The sequence below is a fragment of the Salmo trutta genome, chromosome 32, assembly GCF_901001165.1.
Source record: "Salmo trutta chromosome 32, fSalTru1.1, whole genome shotgun sequence".
NCBI lineage: Eukaryota > Metazoa > Chordata > Actinopteri > Salmoniformes > Salmonidae > Salmo > Salmo trutta.
Window position 1 is genome coordinate 39,138,903 of NC_042988.1, and position 18,440 is coordinate 39,157,342.

Here is an 18,440-nt window from a genome sequence, read left to right on the forward strand (position 1 = left end):
AGTTTTAAGTTCCCCTGCGTACACATCACGGACAAACTGAAATGGTCCACCCACACAGACAGCGTGGTGAAGAAGGCGTGTACAGGGGCGGGCAGCAGGCAGGTGCGGGCAGCGATTGGTTGAAGAGCATATATTTAGTTTTACTTGCATTTAAGAGCAGTTGGAGGCCATGGAAGGAGAGTTGTATGGTTAGTTAACACAGTGTCCAAAGAAGGGCCAGAAGTATACAGTATATGCGTAGAAGTGGATCAGAGAATCACCAGCTGCAAGAGCGACATCATTGATGTGGTTAGAGCTCTAGTGGTTAGAGCGTTGGACTTGTAACCGAAAGGTTGCAAGATCGAATCCCCAAGCTGGCTAGGTAAAAATCTGTTGTTCTGCCCCTGAACAAGGCAGTTTACCCACTGTTCCTAAGCCGTTGTTGAAAATAAGACTTTGTTCTTAACTGACTTGCCTAGTTAAATAAAGGAAAAATAAATACAGAGAAAATAATTGAACCCTGTGGCACCCCCATAGAGACTGCCAGAGGTCTAGACAACAGGCCCTCTGATTTGACACACTGAACTCTATCTGAGAAGTAGTTGGTGAACCAGGCGAGGCAGTCATTTGAGAAATCAAGGCTGTTGAGTCTGCTGATAAGTTCCAAACTTCCGTGAAAAGTTGCATATTGCGGGGGCTATTCGATGCTAATGCAGTACGCCACAGGATGTTTTTGTGCTGGCAGTCAGGTCCCTTGACCAGCACATTTTTTGAAAGGGGCATGCTTATTTAAGATGGTGAGGAAATTACTTTTAAAGAATGACCAGGCATCCTCGACTGACAGGATGAGGTCAATATCCTTCCAGGATACCTGGGCCAGGTCAATTAGAAAGGCCTGCTCGCAGAAGTGTTGTAGGGAGCGTTTGACAGTGATGAGGGGTGGTCGTTTGACCGCGGACCCATTACGGACGCAGACAATGAGGCAGTGATCGCTAAGATCCTGGTTGAAGACAGCAGAGGTGTATTTAGAGGACAGGTTGGTCAGGATGATATCTATGAGGGTGCCCGAGTTAACAGATTTGGGGTTGTACCTGGTAGGTTCCATGATAATTTGGGTGAGATTGAGGGCATCTATTTTAGATTGTAGGATGGCCAGGGTGTTAAGCATATCCCAGTTTAGGTCACCTAAAAGTACACTCTGAAGATAAATGGAGGGCAATTAATTCACATAGGGTGTCCAGGGCGCAGCTGGGGGCTGAGGGGGGTCTGTAACATGCGGCAACGGTGAGAGACTTATTTCTGGAAAGGTGGATTTTTAAAAGTAGAAGCTAGAACTGTTTGGGCACAGACCTGGATAGAATGACAGAACTCTGCAGTAGATTGCAACTCCACTCCCTTTGGCAGTTCTGTCTTGGGGGAAAATGTATACACATGCATAGAGGCATTTTTCAGCTATGATTTTACCACTTTGAATCCAGAATGGATATGACAATGTGGCCAGCACAGGACGTAATACACCCTTACAACAATCTACTTTTATCTGGTAAACTGCTACTGTGGATCAAGAAAAGAGCCCCAATTAGGGGTTAGTGTACTCCAGTAAAAAAAGGGCTGGTTTAGATTAAAAACTATTGCCCTGTGTCCCCGTTCATAGGAGCATGAGAGACTAGTCAGTGGTAGAATTGAGTTGGCACTTTATTGGCCCAAACACCCACAGACCCACAAGGTTGAGGTTACTCATGGACAGTAATTAGTAATTGTTTTGTTTGTTGCATTGATGCATTGTGTCTTCTAACTGTCCAAGAATAGGATCCAGTGTTAGGAAATATTTGTTCCCATAAATACAAAGGAGGATGTCGTACCCGTGTCACTCCTCTTAACTATCCGCCTTCCAACGAACAAAATAAGTTTCCCTTAACAATACATCCATAGCACTTGCAGTACAGTAAAACATATCAGAATGCGTAGCTCTTTATGAGCTACTGAAACAATCCAAACAACCCCCTTGGGTGTGCCATGGCGGAGATCTTTGTGGGCTATACTCGGCCTTGTCTCAGGATGGTAAGTTGGTGATTGAATGTATCCGTCTAGTGGTGTGGGGGCTGTGCTTTGGGAAAGTGGCTGGGGTTAAAACCTTCCTGTTTGGCCCTGTCCGGGGGTATCATCGGATGGGGCCACAGTGTCTCCTGACCCCTCCTGTCTCAGCCTCCAGTATTTATGCTGCAGTAGTTTATGTGTCGGGGGGCTAGGGTCAGTCTGTTATATCTGGAGTATTTCTCCTGTCTTATCCGGTGTCCTGTGTGAATTTAAGTATGCTCTCTCTAATTCTCTCTTTCTTTCTCTCTTTCTTTCTTTCTTTCTTTCTCTCAGGACTACCTGACATGATGACTCCTTGCTGTCCCCAGTCCACCTGGCCATGCTGCTGCTCCAGTTTCAACTGTTCTGCCTATGGAACCCTGACCTGTTCACCGGACGTGCTACCTGTCCCAGACATGCTGTTTTCAACTCTCTAGAGACAGCAGGAGCGGTAGAGATACTCTCAATGATCGGCTATGAAAAGCCAACTGACATTTACTCTTGAGGTGCTGACTTGTTGCACCCTCGACAACTACTGTGAATATTATTATTGCTGGTCATTTATGAACATTGGAACATCTTGGCCATGTTCTGTTATAATCTCCACCCGGCACAGCCAGAAGAGGACTGGCCACCCCTCATAGCCTGGTTCCTCTCTAGGTTTCTTCCTAGGTTTTGGCCTTTCTAGGGAGTTTTTCCTAGCCACCGTGCTTCTACACCTGCATTGCTTGCTGTTTGGGGTTTTAGGCTGGGTTTCTGTACAGCACTTTAATATATCAGCTGATGTAAGAAGGGCTATATAAATAAATTTGATATAAGGAAATAAGCAAACAGGAAACCACTCACCCAGAGGCGGTGCTCCTAGTGGCCGGAGACTTTAATGCAGGGAAACTTAAATCAGTTCTACCTAATTTCTATCAACATGTTAAATGTGCAACCAGAGGGAAAATAAATTCTAGATCACCTGTACTCCACACACAGAGATGCGTACAAAGCTCTTCCTCGCCCTCCATTTGGTAAATCCGACCACAAGGCTGCTATAACAGCCTATACTCTTCTGGGAAGACTTTTCACTAGATGTTGGAACATTGCTGCGGGGACTACAATTCAGCCACAAGAGCATTAGTGAGGTCGGGCACTGTTGTTGGGCAATTAGGCCTGGCTTGCAGTCTGCGTTCCAATTCATCCCAAAGGTGTTCGATGGGGTTGAGGACAGGGCTCTGTACAGGCCAGTCAAGTTCTTCCACACCGATCTCGACAAACCATTTCTGTATGGACCTCACTTTGTGCAAGGGGCATTGTCATGCTGAAACAGGAAAGGGCCTTCCTCAAACTTTTGCCACAAAGTTGGAAACATAGAATCGTCTAGAATGTCATTGCATGCTGTAGCGTTAAGATTTTCCTTCACTGGAACTAAGGGGCCTAGCCGGAACCATGAAAAACAGCCCCAGACAATTATTCCTCCTCCACCAAAACTTACAGTTGACACTGTGCATTGGGGCAAGTAGCGTTCTCCTGGCATCCGCCAAACCCAGATGTCAGTCGGCAGCGAGTCTTACACCACTCCAGCCGACGCTTGGCATTGCGCATAGTGACCTTAGGCTTGTGTGCGGCTGCTCAGCTATGGAAACCCATATCATGAAACTCCAGACAAACAGTTATTGTGATGATGTTGCGTCCAGAGGCAGTTTGGAACTCGGCAAGGAGTGTTGCAACCGAGGGCATACAATTTGTACGCACTAAGTGCTTCAGTACTCGATGGTCCCGTTCTGTGCGCTTGTGTGGCCTACCACTTCTCGATTGAGCCGTTGTTGCTCCTAGACGTTTCTACTTCACAAAAACAGCACTTACAGTTGACCGGGGAAGCTCTAGCAGGGCAGAAATTTGACAAACTGACTTGTTGGAAAGGTGGCATCCTATGATAGTGCCACGTTGAAAGTCACTGAGCTCTTCAGTAAGGCCACTCTACTGCCAATGTTTGTCTATGGAGATAGCATGGCTGTGTGCTCAATTTTATACACCTGTCAGCAACGAGTGTGGCTGAAATAGCCAAATCCAATAATTTGAAGTGATGTCCACATACTCAAGAATGTACTGTATTTATACTGTGGACTCCGACATTGCTCGTCCTGATATTATTATATTTCTTAATTCGATTATTTTACTTTTAGATGTGTGTATTGTGAATTGTTAGATATTACTCAAGCATTTCGCTACACTTGCAATAAGATCTGCAAAGTATGTGTATGCGACCATGGGAGTAGCTAGCATTGGAAAACTCCATTACATTGCATGCATTCTAAGGTAGCAGCGTGACAATTTGGTTTTGAACAGATGTAGCTAGCTAGGTAGTTATGTTTTGTGGAAAAATGTAGGCCTGGCATTTGGACGTGAACTTGCTATCGTTAGCTAGCTTTTGTGTCGATGTCAGCTGTTGTCTGCTAGCTAGCTAATGGCTATAGTTATTTGTGTAAAAAACCTTCCATAAACAATTACAGCTAGTTAACTTTCTTTGCCTGTTCGTTAGCTAGCTGGCTACAGAGGATAACTTAGCTGCTGGACTTTGGACAAGCAAGCTAACGTTAGCTAATAGAAGCTGTATTGTTGCCAGGCAACAGAGATACTGACCAGGTAGCACATTGTTGGTTCCTAATGGACAAATGTGCACGTGAAAGTTGCGCCCCTGGTTTTTGGTGTATTTGAGTTGTCACTGTAGTAGTCTAAGCATAGGTGATTAGATGATGTTGAAATGGTGCTTGAATAGTGGAGGCAGCGCCTGTTTTATTTGCGGTAACTAATTCAATAGTTGTTAAGTAGTCCGAAAACGTCGGGAACATTAACTTGCTTGACCATTCTGTAGGTCATGTAACTGTTTGATACATGCAACATTTTTGTGAACCTAACAAGACAGATGTTGCTCTCCGGTTTCATGATTTAACAAAGCTGTGGTTGAAATTATTCTGCCACTGTCGTCTTGTCTCGGCTGTGTCAAGGCATATGAAGTAACAGGCTAGAACAAAAAACGCAATTATCACAACGCGTGGGTTGTAATATGGCTTCCCAGGTGAATTTACCCACGCACACCTACTGCAAGGTGTAGCCTTGGCCTCATTATTTATCCATGGTTCTGACTTTACATGCTCGTTGCGCATTGCCTTGTATCAGACTGTGCTTTAGGCTAGTAGGGTACTTTGCTGAAGGACAAAATATCCCTAGTTTTATTACCATCATTGTTTATTTTGTCCAGCTGTTCAAATTCAACGAATGGATATGGAAGATCAAAGATGATAACTAGGCCTAGACATGTTATACACCACAGTAGGCATACTGTTAATAAAAGTAAACCAAACTTACCCGATCCATAGTTAGCTATTCTTTCTTCATCGTTTAAAAGTGACAGTAAATCTGTAGCTAGGCAACACTACAGTTAGTTTCTTTGTTACAGCGTTCGGATAAAGAACAGCTAGACCAGAGCAATCAGACGCCCTAGCAATTAGTGGAGGGTGGTATGTGCATTAACATTAGGATAGTAATACATTAAAACATTGGTTTAGGTGTTATTACATGATCGGTTGAAGTCATTAAGTTATTCATAAATGATTACTCACCTGATAACTTAACTTATTACGTTAAATGGAAAAAGTTATTATTATAACAATTCCTTATAATTAACAATCAAGATAATTCATTTACCGGTTTTATTACATTATAAATCTAGAAGTTATTACATTAACCGTTGTTACAAGACACAGCATGCTTAGTTCTTGCCTTGACCTCATGGATATTATTATTCAATGTATAATTGATTCATTTTAGGAACAAATCAATTTAGATATTATAAAACAAATTAAAGTTCTTGTTTAGAAGATAATGGCTTGAATTTATTGATCAATTGAATATATGATTTTTATTTTAATTTAACCTTTATTAACTAGTCAAGTCAGTTAAGAACAAATCCTTATTTAGAATGACGGCCTACCTAGGAACAGTGGGTTAACTGCCTTGTTCAGGGGCAGATGACAGATTTTTACCTTGTCCGTTTGGGATTCGATCCAGCAACCTTCCGGTTACTCGCCCAACGCTCTACCCACTAGGCTACCTGCCGCCCAATATACACCTATTGTTGAAACATTATTCTACATAATGACATTTAATAATTATAGCATCATGAGTATATGAAAGAAGATACAATTATCAACATCCCCCCCACACAGGTTCACTATGACATTTTCTATGATAACATTTATTCATTTAGATCCCAATGTGTGATATTACATAGACACAGGGGAGACCTGATCCTAGATCAGAGCTGCATATTATGCTGCTGCACAGAGGTTACCATGGTGATCAGACAAAAGCAACTGTTTAAGAATGGGAGATGGATATGACTGTTCACTAGATGTTTTATACTGATCCTTTTTTTAGGGATCTGGAAATGGTTTCGGATAGGAGGGAGACGAAATATGGCACATTTTTGCTTTCTGGTGTTTTTTCATTGGCCCTAAACGAGCAAAGCTCTCTCCACATAGACAGACATAGGGTTTCTCTCTAGTGTGTATTCGCTTGTGTGAATTCAGGGTCCCTGATTCAGCAAAGCTCTTTCCACACTGATCACAGCTATAAGGCTTCTCTCCTGTGTGTATGCGCTGGTGTATAGTTAGTTTATCTGATACAGCAAAGCTCTTCCCACACAGATTACAGCTAAAAGGCTTCTCTCCAGTATGTACACGCTGGTGTATGGTTCGAGCTCCTGCATTAACAAAGTTTTTCCAACAATCAAGGCAGGGGTAGGGCTTCTCCCCTTCATAAATTCTCAGATGATATTTGAAGGTGTTATATGTAACAAAGCTCTTCCCACACTGAACACAGCTATAAGGCTTTTCTCCTGTGTGTGTTTGCTGGTGAATTATGAAGGACCTCCGTGTAGTGAAACTCTTCCCACAGTCAGAGCAGTTGTGGTGAGATTTCTTCCCTGTACGTCTGTGCTGGTGTTTGAGGTGTTCTGATTGGGAGAGACTCTTCTCTGTCTCATCATCAACATGTTGTTGTTGAGGCTCCCCAGATGATAAGTCCCTCCCACTGAGAGAACGATGGTTAGGAGTGTCCCCTGTGAAACAAAGACATTTAATAACTAGGTTTTGGAAATATGAGTCCATAAACAAATATCAACAATATATTACTCAGTGGATAGTTTATTAGGTACTCTACCCCATTCATGAAAATAGATCACTCCTACAGACAGTGAGTCACGTGGCTGTGGCTTACTATATAAGACAGCCAGAGGCATTAAGTTCCTGTTTGGTTGAACATTAGAATGGGCAAAACAAGTGACATAAGCGACTGAGCGAAGTATGATCGTCGGTGCCAGGCGCGCCGGATACAGAATCTCAGAAACAGCCGCCCTCCTGGACTTTTCACGCACGACAGTCTAGAGTTTACCAAGAATGGTGCGACAAACAAAAAACATCCAGTCAGCGGCAGTCCTGTGGGTGAAAACAGCTCGTTGACGAGAGAGGTCGCAGGAGAATGGCAAGAATCGTGCAAACTAACAGGCGGACCACAAATAGACAAATAACGGCGCAGTACAACCGTGGTGTGCAGTGCGGAATCTTGGAACGAAAAACTCGTAGATCCGTGTCACTGATGGGCTATTTCAGCAGACGACTACACTGTTTCACTCCTATCAGCTAAAAACAAGAAGAAGCTGCTCCAGTAAGAACGCAATAACCAACACTGGACAATTAAGGAGTGGGGAAAAAATCACGGTTCCTTTTGCTTCATGCTGATGGCAGAGTCACGATTTGGCATAAGCAGGTTGAGTTCATGGACCCATCTGCCTGGCGTCAACGGTACAGGGTGGTGATCTGGTGTGGGGAATGTTTTCCTGGCACACGTTAGGTCCCTTGATACCAATTCAGCACCACAGTGTATCTGAACATTGTTGCTGACCAAACCCAACAGGGTGTCTTTGGGATGAGATGGAACGGGCTGTTGGCAGCATGATTGTGCTGCCGTCCAATCTGCAGCAACTGCGTGATACCATCGCGTCAGCATGAACCAACAACATCCCTGTGGTACATTTCCGACACCTTGTAGAATACATGCTCCGGACAATTCAGGCTGTTTTGTAGGCAAAGGGGGGTCCGTTCCGGAACTAAATGGGTGTACCTAACAAACTGGCCACTGAGTGTATATTGTTTATCAATCAATGAATAGAATTTGCAGAAGCAGATTGTAGTCTAATTCACACACACACCATTGTTCTTACTTGATGAAATAAAATCTCCATCTCCCTTCTCGTGTCCTTCTCTCACAGTTTCCTGCAGTCGACCAGCCGCACTGACACCCTCTTCAGACCCAGCAGTAAGGCGCTACCGGGAGAGTTGTGACCCGGCAGAGTGGAGGGGGGTGGACTAGCTCTGTCCTGGTGACCACAGGAAGTATTGTACATAGAATATCATTAGACCAAACATTTGATTACTTTATTCTAAATCTCTGATTGATTGGTGCATCCTTATAATACTTCCTTTCTGCTGAAGTGTGTAATCGTTCACTACTTACCACAAATGTATGTTTTTTTTTCAAATCGCTTTGGCACATTTTTCAAATGGAAGATGTTTATATTTTTTCACTCTTAAAACATATGTCAAAACTGATAACTCTTAATGCCCCGTCTTATGTTCAGAACCTATGAGAATTAATAGGAGTTCACCCCTGAGTTAATACTGATTGATGCAAGATGGCACCGACAGAGATGGTCACCTCGCTTCGAGTCCTTAGGAAACTATGCATGTTTTTTCTGTATTATTTCTTACCCCCAAGAAATCTTAAGTCTTATTACATACAGCTGGGAATAACTATTGGATATAAGAGCGACGTCAACTTACCAACATTACGACCAGGAATACGACTTTCCCGAAGCGGATCCTTAGTTTGGACCACCACCCAGGACAGTGGACCTAATCCCAGAAGCCAACCCGAAACAATGTCGCCGCAGAACAGGCAGACGGAGCGGCCTCCTGGTCAGGCTCCGTAGGCGTGCACTTTGCCCACCGTTTCCGAGTATACTACTCGCCAATGTCCAGTTGCCTTCCAGAGGGATTGCCTTCCAGAGAGACATCAAAGATTGTAACATTCTCTGTTTCATGGAAACATGGCTCTTTCGGGATATGTTGTCAGAGTTGGTTCAGCCACTGGGCTTCTTCATGCGTCACACCGACAGAGATAAACACCTCTCTGGGAAGAAGAAGGGCAGGGGTGTATGCTCCATGATTAACGATTCATGGTGTAATCATAACAACATACAGGAACTCAAGTCCTTCTGCTCACCCAACCTTGAATTCCTTACAATCAAATGCTGGCCATATTATCGCCCAAGAGAATTCTCATCAGTTATCAGCAGTTATCACAGCTGTGTATATACCCCCTCAAGCAGACACCACGATGGCCCTCAAGGAACTTCACTGGACTCTATGTAAACTGGAAACCATATATTCTGGGGCTGCATTTATTGTAGCTGGGGATTTTAGCAAAGCAAATTTGAGAACAAGGCTACCTAAATTCTATCAGCATATTGATTGCAGCACGGGCAATACACTCGATCCCTGCTACTCTAACTTCCACGATGCATACAAGGCCCTCCCTTCGGCAAATCCGACCACGACTCCATCTTGCTCCTACCGTCTTAAAGGCAGAAACTCAAACAGGATGTACCCGTGACTAGAACCATTCACTGCTGGTCTGACCAATCGGAATCAATGCTTCAAGATTGTTTTGATCAAGCGGATTGGGAAATGTTCCGTGCAGCCTCAGAACAACATCGATCTATACGCTGACTCGGTGAGTGAGTTTATAAGGAAGTGCATTGGAGATGTTGTACCCACTGTGACTATTAAAACCTACCCTAACCAGAAACCGTGGATGGATGGTGGCATTTGGGCAAAACTGAAAGCGCGAACCATCGCATTTAACCACTGGGAATATGGCTGAATACAAACAGTGTAGTTATTCCCTCCGCAAGGCAATCAAAAAAGTGATATGTCGGTATAGAGACAAAGTGGAGTCGCAATTCAACGGCTCAGACACGAGACAAATGTGGCAGGGTCTACAGGCAATTATGGACTACAAAAAGAAAACCAGCTACGTCATGGACAACGACGTCTCGCTTCCAGACAAACTAAACACCTTCTTTGCCCGCTTTGAGGATAATACAGTGCCACAGTCGCGGCCCGCTAACAAGGACTGCCCCCCCCTCCTTCTCCGTGGCCGTCGTGAGTAAGACATTTAACTTCTCTAGGGTAGGGGGCAGTATTTTGACATCCGGATGAAAGGCGTGCCCAAATTAAACTGCCTGCTACTCCGGCTCAGAAGGTAGGATATGCATATTATTATTAGATTTGGATGGAAAACACTCTGAAGTTTCTAAAACTGTTTGAATGATGTCTCAGAGTATAACAGAACTCATATGGCAGGCAAAAACCTGAAGATTCTGAACAGGAAGTGGCCTGTCTGACAAGTTCTTGTTCATCTTGGCTCTTTTTATTGAAGACTGAGGATCTTTGCTGTAACGTTACACTTCCCTACGGCTCCCATAGGCTCTCAGAGCCCGGGAAAAAGCTGAATGATATCGAGGCAGCCCCAGGCTGAAACACATTATCGCCTTTGGCAAGTGGCCGATCAGAGGACAATGGGCTTAGGCGCATGCACGAGTCGACCCCGTGCTTTATTTTCTTTCATCTTTTTACCTAAACGCAGATTCCCGGTCGGAATATTATCGCTTTTTTACGAGAAAAATGGCATAAAAATTGATTCTAAACAGCGGTTGACATGCTTCGAAGTACGGTAATGAAATATTTAGAAATCTTTTGTCACGAAATGCGCCGTGCGCATGACCCTTATTTACCATTGGGATAGTGTCTTGAACGCACGAACAAAACGCCGCTGTTGGAACATAACTATGGATTATTTTGGACCAAACCAACATTTGTTATTGAAGTAGAAGTCCTGGGAGTGCATTCTGACGAAGAACAGGAAAGGTAATCAAACTTTTCTAATAGTAAATCGGAGTTTGGTGAAGGCTAAACTTGCTGGGTGTCTAAATAGCTAGCCCTGTGATGCCGGGCTATCTACTTAGAATATTGCAAAATGTGCTTTCACCGAAAAGCTATTTTAAAATCGGAGATATCGAGTGCATAGAGGAGTTCTGTATCTATAATTCTTAAAATAATTGTTATGCTTTTTGTGAACGTTTATCGTGAGTCATTTAGTAAATTTTTAGTAAATTCACTGGAAGTTTGCGGGGGGTATGCTAGTTCTGAACGTCACATTCTAATGTAAAAAGCTGGTTTTTGATATAAATATGAACTTGATTGAACAAAACATGCATGTATTGTATAACATAATGTCCTAGGGTTGTCATCTGATGAAGATCATCAAAGGTTAGTGCTGCATTTAGCTGTGGTTTGGGTTTATGTGACATCATATGCTAGCTTGAAAAATGGGTGTCTGATTATTTCTGGCTGGGTACTCTGCTGACATAATCTAATGTTTTGCTTTCATTGTAAAGCCTTTTTGAAATCGGACAGTGTGGTTAGATTAACGAGAGTCTTGTCTTTAAAATGGTGTAAAATAGTCATGTTTGAGAAATTGAAGTAATAGCATTTCTAAAGGTATTTGAATAACGCGCCACAGGATTCCACTGGCTGTTACGTAGGTGGGACGATTTCGTCCCGCCGACCCTAGAGAGGTTAACCTGTTAGGGCTAGGGGGCAGTATTTACACGGCCGGATAAAAAACTTACCCGATTTAATCTGGTTATTACTACTGCCCAGAAACTAGAATATGCATATAATTATTGGCTTTGGATAGAAAACACCCTAAAGTTTCTAAAACTGTTTGAATGGTGTCTGTGAGTATAACAGAACTCATATGGCAGGCAAAAACCTGAGAAGATTACTTACAGGAAGTGGCCTGTCTGACAAGTTCTTGTTCTTCTTGACTCTCTTTATTGAAAACTGTGGATCTTTGCTGTAACGTGACACTTCCTACGGCTCCCATAGGCTCTCAGAACCCGGGAAAAAGCTGAATGATGTAATTCCAGCCCCTGGCTGAAAACATTAGCGCCTTTGGTAAGTGGTCTATCAGAGGACCATCAGACTGAGGCGCGTACACGAGGGGATCCCATGTTTTTATTTTCTCTCTCTTTGTACTAAAACACAGATTCCCGGTCGGAATATTATCGCTTTTTTACGAGAAAAATGGCATAAAAATTGATTTTAAACAGCGGTTGACATGCTTCGAAGAACGGTAATGGAATATTTAGAATTTTTTTGTCACGAAACGCGTCGGGCGCGTCACCCTTCTTTACCCTTTCGGATAGTGTCTTGAACGCACGAACAAAACGCCGCTATTTGGATATAACTATGGATTATTTTGAACCAAACCAACATTTGTTATTGAAGTAGAAGTCCTGGGAGTGCATTCTGACGAAGAACAGCAAAGGTAATAAAACTTTTCTTATAGTAAATCTGACTTTGGTGAGGGCTAAACTTGGTGGGTGTCTAAATAGCTAGCCCTGTGATGCCGGGCTATCTACTTAGAATATTGCAAAATGTGCTTTCACCGAAAAGCTATTTTAAAATCGGACATAGCGAGTGCATAGAGGAGTTCTGTATCTATAATTCTTAAAATAATTGTTATGTTTTTTGTGAACGTTTATCGTGAGTAATTTAGTAAATTCACCGGAAGTTTGCGGGGGGTATGCTAGTTCTGAACATGACATGCTAATGTAAAAAGCTGTTTTTTGATATAAATATGAACTTGATTGAACAAAACATGCATGTATTGTATAACATAATGTCCTAAGATTGTCATCTGATGAAGATCATCAAAGGTTAGTGCTGCATTTAGCTGTGGTTTGGGTTTATGTGACATCATATGCTAGCTTGAAAAATGGGTGTCTGATTATTTCTGGCTGGGTACTCTGCTGACATAATCTAATGTTTTGCTTTCATTGTAAAGCCTTTTTGAAATCGGACAGTGTGGTTAGATTAACGAGAGTCTTGTCTTTAAAATGGTGTAAAATAGTCATATATTTGAGAAATTGAAGTAATAGCATTTCTAAGGTATTTGAATAACACGCCACAGGATTCCACTGGCTGTTACGTACCACCTTCCCTAGAGAGGTTAATATACATCGCTATACGATCAGGGATTGTGTCCTTAAATTGGAAAGTCATAACTGCAGAGGCGGAACACCAGCGATTAAACTGTGAAGATAATTCTCGCGCAAACTCAACATGAGTCTGCTTATCATCCCTTTTTAAAGTTCTAAATCGTTGGCGGTAAGCCTCAGGAACCAATTCGTAAATCTGTAACACCGCCGTTTTAACCTTATCATAACTGACACTGTCGGCTACACTAAGCGCTGAATATGCTTCCTGCGCTTTACCAGTCAGCACACACTGCAACATTAAAGTGCGGTCAGAATCAGGCCAACTCCTAGCGTCAGCAACACGCTCAAACAACAAAAATAATGTCTCAGGGTCCTTTTCACTAAACTGAGGCAACAACCGTAAATTCCCAACAATGTCAAATGTGTCCGGGGCACGACCAAAAGAGGAACGACTCCTAGGTAAATCTGCGTCACCTTCCCAGAGCAAACTCTCCCCTGAGAGATTTCCTTCCCTAACCAACTCTAGTCGCTCTTGTTGCAGCTTGATTTTAGCACGCTCCATGTCCTGTTTAAATTCCAATTCCTTTTCATATTTTAACCGATCAGCAGCCAATTCCTTTTCATATTTTAACCGATCAGCAGCCAATTCCTTTTCATATTTTATACGATCATGCTCTAGCTGTAACAGAAGCAGCTCTTTCTGCTGTTCAAAAAGAAGACTACAAGGACTAACCGATGGAGCTGTAATTAACATATCGGGGAGACGGCGAGTCCTCAGCAGAGGCTGCACCAGTGGTAACTTCAAGAATACCACTCTCCATCAGATTGGCCTTCAATATTAACCTAATAGAATTTTTTAGACGTTTATCACTAATTTCAACCTTGTAGTGTTCAGCAACCTTCAACAGCTGTTCTTTAGTACATAAGTCTAACAGTTCCTCTGATGGAAAACAAATGAACTCATCTACATTAGATGACATAGTCAGAGAGAAAAAAAAAAATCACTCAACCCCTCTGCTGAGCACACCAGACCACAGCAAGAGAAATGACAATCACACTGGCACCACAGAAAGAGAGATGAGATATGGAGCTTCCCCAAAACCTACAATAACTCAACCCTAGTCTTCATGCAGATTTGCGGTGGGTAATTATGCACTATAGCCCGCTGGCAAGGAAGTAACCCCCCAGCACGCTGGCAGATTCCACCAAGCCACAGATGTGCCCCCAAGACAAATGCTCAGTCCACAGACACCACACAAAAATAACAAACATTAACCATGCCCAACATATTCCAAAAATGAAACACGTCGCTAAGCCTATCAGGGGAAAAAGGCTATAGCTCCGGGTAGTAAGTTTCACTACCCTATCCAAATCTCCCACTGAGGTACACAGCCGATTGTACTCACCTCCTCAGACCAATGTCACGACAGCGAGTAGATCAAGCTTTTCCAGGCTGGGCAGGGGCCTGGAAACTAACCAATGTACTCTCTCCAACGCAGCACACAAACCAAACAAACAAAGCAACCAGTACTGAGCACCAAACTCAAACTAACTAACAAAATATACAAACAGAGCACCTACAGATTTTACCATTACCTCTACGTTTTCTCCCAACACAACACGTTCAGATCCCGGATGAGCACCCCCTTTTACGAACCGGCTCTGAGTTCGCAACAAAAGGGAGACAACGTGGAGACAAGGAGTATCAAAATATTTATTTATTAAATAAAGTAACTAAACAAAATGAACAATTAACCATGGTGTGTGTAATCAGTAATCAGTAGTGTGAGTGTTTTGCATTCCTGAATGTAATAATGCAGAGTGTTGAAAGGTGCCAAAGCAAATAACTAAAAAGCCACAAAAATACTACAACCAAAATCAACAAAGTGTCTGCCTGGAGAGAGTCTCCCCAATGACTGTGGAAGAGGTCTCTTTATCCTGGGACACACCCGGGCGGCATCCTAATAAGGAAACAAGAACAAAGAGAGAGAATACGGCAGACAGAGTGGGAGGGTCGTCACAATAGTTTGCAAGCCCTGTGTCGTGTCTTTGGCATCATTAAAACTGAAGACTTATTTATCAAATAACTCTCTGTAATTATTATTACGTGATTAAACTGATTAATCATGTAACTGTAATTAACTAGGAAGTCGGGGCACCAAGGAAAATATTCAGATTACAAAATTATTATTGTCCTAATATAACTTTCAGATATTTTAATATCTGATCAATTAGTCTTCAATTTAATGAATTATTATTTACCTCACGTTAGTCTCATTCCAAACGTCGTAAATTGTTGGTTATCTGCGCGAACCCAGTCTTCACTATGAGTCATCCATACATCAATTGTCTTAAAATCATTTATTTACTAACTAGGTAATTCACAGAAATGCATAACAAACAGTAGATATGGTTACAAGGAAATGATAGGATAATGTGCCCTAGTGGGCTAAACCGGCATGGCGGCTTGTTAGACAAAAGGGGAGTGGGGGGTCAGCTGAGGAGGCACTACAGAGTTGATAATTATAACAACTGAAATGCTAATCCTTTGCACATGAACGCTCACTCATTCGGGAACAATTGCAATATATTTACGCTCAGTGTGTTGTCGGGATCTCTGTTGAAAAGTTTGTTTCTGTTGGAGAATCTGTCCGCCCTCTCTCGCTCTCTGTCGTGGTTAGAATGAATAGTTCAGAGTGACATTCATTCATGTCGTTATAGAATAGGTGTTTCGGTGGTTGTCGGTCTTCACGTCCAATGATACCGAATTCCTAGCTGCAGACTAGTAATTAATATCAAAGACTTGTTCTAATTCTGTCGGTATCGATAGTCTAAGAGTTTAACCACGTGGTATGGTTAAAAGTTCAGCAAGAGAAATGCATGGTCTGCAATCTTTAGCCATCTCGTAATTGAGGTAAGCTTGGTCTCCTCTCAAACCTTGGCCCTCTCGTTATCGAGGTAATCTGGTCTGAAGTGGGAAAACCCAGGTGGGGGTTTTATTCGGAACATAGAAAAAGGCTGTCTCATGACGCCAGGTCCTGTCTGTGCCCCTGGGGTTGTGCCAATGACTTAATGAAACTTTAAAACAGAAATACAATTCTCTCACATTAACATCATTACATAGCATCCCATCATCTCACAAATAGCTTCATCCTTATTCATTCATTTTATACAACCATTAGATGTAAGTCTCATACCTGAGACTCTTCTATAAACATGGTTATGGTAATGTCGCAGTATTGTCTCTCATGAGTTTCACAAAATTGTACCAAACGGACCAGTTCATAGCTGGATTCTTCACCAATCTTTTATACCTTCTCCAGAACATGAATATTGTTCGGTTGTCACGTTCTGTGAGGTGGAAGAAATTCCTTTGTTCTCTATATGAAAACTCACTCTCTCTTATACTCTGGCCATGAGGAGAGGATCTCCTCCAGAAATTTACAACCTCTCTTACAGAGCCTGGTGAAAGGGGTATAGAGAGGGAGCGGGTGCTTGCTGTACCCAAAGAGGGCAACGTCATGACACCTGTCACATAAGACGAGCGTTGGAGCCGCTGTAGTACGATTCAATCTTAGCCTTGTATTGACGCTTTGCCTGTTTGATGGTTTGTCGCAGGGCATAGCAGGATTTCTTATAAGCTTCCGGGTTAGAGTCCCGCACCTTGAAAGCGGCAGCTCTACCCTTCAGCTCAGTGAGAATGTTGCCTGTAATCCATGGCTTCTGGTTGGGGTATGTACGTACAGTCACTGTGGTGACAACGTCCTCGATGCACTTATTGATAGAGCCAGTGACTGATGTGGTGTACTCCTCAATACCATCGGAAGAATCCCGGAACGTGCTCCAGTCTGTGATAGCAAAACAGTCCTGTAGTTTAGCATCTGCTTCATCTGACCCCTTTTTTATAGACCGAGTCACTGGTGCTTCCTGCTTTAATTTTTGCTTGTAAGCAGGAATCAGGAGGATACCGCTGTGGTCGGATTTACCAAATGGAGGGCGAGGGAGAGCTTTGTACGTGTCTCTGTGTGTGGAGTACAGGTGATCTAGAATTTATTTTCCCTCTGTCATGACGTTGGCCTGTGGATAAGGTTTATGACCCCCCCATAAATACCTTTCTCCCTTCCCTCTCCCTCTGACTCTACTGAAGGACTCTTGAATAGCCTTTGTTAAACATAGAGAGTCTGGGAACATCAAACAAGTGGGGGGAAAGGAACCATATTTCGGTAATAGAACCAGTTGAAAATATGCGTTGGTACTTAATGAATATGATGTCTGTTCGGTTGTCATCTGAGACATTATGACTGATGACAGGATGACATAAACTGTATCTGGGAAAGTCTACACATTATAGTTATCAGATACACATGGAATTGTTGTTCAATTTAAATGCAATTTAAATGAAACTATTTGTGAAATGATTAAAGGTAATTTTAGCTTCCAAATGAGAGAATTGGGTTTTCATAAGGTTAGAGCCCTGCTCAATCAGTGGCCCGCCCCTGTGAAGAGACATGGGTTATAAACTATGAAACACACCCTTCTCTCCCTCCACTATATAAGCCCTTGATGAAATGTAACCTCCTGTTCCGAGGACGATAGGATGACAGTCCATACGTTAAAAAGGACTAACATGTCAACTACAGAACTAAGCCAACCTCAGCGTGAGCTTTGGTTGTGAATGGTATGAACTTTGAACTCTTATTCACTAAAGAAGTGAGACCTTGATAAGAGAATTATCTAATGAAGGTAAATGAATCAATAATCCATTATGAATTAGTAGTTATGTAGCATGGATAATAAACTGTAAGTCAATGTACTGAACGTTAGTCCCATCAAGTCGACATGGGTGTGTGAGATACCGGGAGGAGCCTTCAAGGTTCTCCTAATCTATGGGGAAAGGAACAGGCAGTGCTGGAACAGTGGTAGCAGGTCAAGGAAGAGATACTGTTCACCTACTGTCTGTGCGTATGTGTGTGCATAGGTTATCTACTTTTGGGTGTGGATGTGTGTGCGTAAGCGGAGAGAGGATAAAATGAACACCTTTCTTATTTGGACCTCAGAACGTTCTCTGAATAAACTGTACAAGACCTTTTGCAGAAAGCTGAGTCCTTGCCTAATTATTAACCCAGTGTCTTACAAACCCTGGGAATTAGTCAAGGCTTATTGATTGGTAATTATTATCATTAAGATATAAAATTCCGTTAACAGACCTCCT